The sequence below is a fragment of the Triticum urartu genome, chromosome 7 (genome assembly GCF_003073215.2).
Source record: "Triticum urartu cultivar G1812 chromosome 7, Tu2.1, whole genome shotgun sequence".
Lineage (NCBI taxonomy): Eukaryota > Viridiplantae > Streptophyta > Magnoliopsida > Poales > Poaceae > Triticum > Triticum urartu.
The window spans coordinates 289,068,537-289,070,884 of NC_053028.1; positions in this window are offsets into that span (position 1 = coordinate 289,068,537).

The following is a 2,348-nucleotide window of genomic DNA, read 5'->3' on the forward strand; positions in this document are numbered from 1 at the left end:
AACACTTTGATCATACCTCCTACTACCCAGTTTTATTGTATTAGACCAATCCTCAAACATTGCATGATTAGGATATAATTAAATTGTGGGATGGGAAGTAGTTGAGGTAGTACCTATTACCTGTTATATTATCAAACCTTTGGGAGTTACTTCTACGTTTGCCTATTATGCCATGCTATGCTAGTAGACGTGGATTGGTTGAGTGATATCCATGAAAGATGTGAGTTTGTTAATTAAGGGTTTATCTAAGGTGGCAACTTAAACACACATCTGGGTGGATTGAGGTACCTAGGTATTCCAGGATTGCCTGTTTTTCTTTATGGACCGCCACCCAGGCCCAAAGGGATCATGAGATTTTTCATACTAGAAACTTCCGTGTGCAGCCACAAGCTATTATGGGCTCTAGCATAGTTGATTAAGTCGTGCGAACTCTTACAGGGTATACTAGCAGATGTAGGGGAAAGTAGGTGTAACGGTCTATCCATCGTAAGGTGCTAGCGCTTCTGAAAGACTATGTCTCGGTCATCCGTCTTCTCAAACACCATGTAGTGCGAGAAACCAAATGGAGGCGATCGAGTCTTGTGGGGAAAAGTGCGCAAACCTCTGCAGAGTGTATAAACTAATCGTGGTTAGCCGTGTCCCCGGTTATGGACATCTTGAGTATCTAGTACTTGGATTATCATGTGAATCTCAACATGTTACTCTAAATTAATTTTGTTGGGTCTGTTTAATGATCATGCTTAATTGGGATTGAGAATGCTGTCAACCATTCTCAATGTTTAACAACCACCATGATAGTTAAATAAAATTTATTCCTTTGAAGTAGGGAAAAATTGGCTTTACGCAAAATTGTAACCATAGAACTTTCCATCAGCCAAATATGCATATAGTTTATCTGTTTCATTCCATTATTCTCTATGTGTTACTTTGCCAGCATATTCCATGTGCTGACCCGTTTCGGGCTGCAACGTTAATGTTGCAGACTTTTCAGACGACGATTAAGGAGTTTTAGGTCGTGGTTCTATACTCAGTGATGCCGTTGGAGTTGATGGACTCACTTATCTTCCAAGCCTTCTGCTGTTATCGTTATTAGATGGCCTTAAGCCATATTTATCGTAATAAGTTCTCTATGGAGACACAATGTAATAAGTGTGTGAGTGCTACTCTGTTATAAATCCTCCAAGTACTATGTGGTGTCAGCATTACTGATCCAGGGATGACACCTGAGCACAAAGATCAGACTGTTTGAGGTCTGGTCGCTACAGAGATGGTATCAGAGCACACGCTGACTGTAGGACACGACCACTAAGCTAAAGACCTAGAACACTATTTACTCTCTTCTCTTCTGACCTCTCCTCTTTTCTACTCTTTAGGATGGCGGATGCAAGGAACAAGTTCACGCAACCGGATGAAGATACACCCTTTGGACGCCACTTGAAGGAAGTCACTAGATACCTGAACATAGGAGTACCAAGCTTCACCGGTACCTACAACGCCACTTTACCTGAAGAAGAGCGCTGGATGATTTAAGTTCAAATTCTAGGAAGGACGTTCATGCCAGTCACCGAGCCCATAGAGTTTTCTTTTGATGCACCAACTTGGAGTCTAGGAAAGAGCATGGCAGCTCACATCGCCATGGGACGCATTGGAGAAGTATACCGCAATGATCTCAAGGATACTATCTACCAGATTTGTGGGCGCCGAGATGAGCACTGGGAGATGATCAGCACTAGAAGGGATAGATCAATTGCAGCTTTTATCCAGGAGTTAAACCAGCACATTCGACGACAGGAGAACCAGATGTGCGCCGACATGATAGACCTGAAGAAGGCAAGGACAAGAATCAAGGAACTGGAGGAAGAACTCAAGGCTACACGTGAAGATTATGAAGAAGAAATTGAAGTATTAGTGGATAAGAATGCTGACCTAAAAATGAAGATCGGGATATTTATGGGAGGTGTCGTGGTTCTAAGTCTGACAGTAGTGTAGGGGGGTAAGTATGGAGAGGAAAGATCTTAGCTATGGAGAAGTTGTAAGCACGCAAGGTTTACGAGTTCAGGCCCTTCTCGGAGGAAGTAATAGCCCTACGTCTCGGAGCCCGGAGGCGGTCGACTGGATTATGTGAGTATGAATTACAGAGGTGCGAACCCTTGTCTCGGAGGAGGGGGTGGCTTATATAGAGTGCGCCAGGACCCCGGCCAGCCCATGTTACAAAGGGTTCAATGTAAATTAAGGCAGGGCGTTACTGGTAATTCTAGTAATAAAGTGCTATGATGACCATAAAAGCTACTTAATGACCGACCGTTAGTGTGCGGAGTGACTTTAGGTCTCCTCGCCGTCGAGTGGTT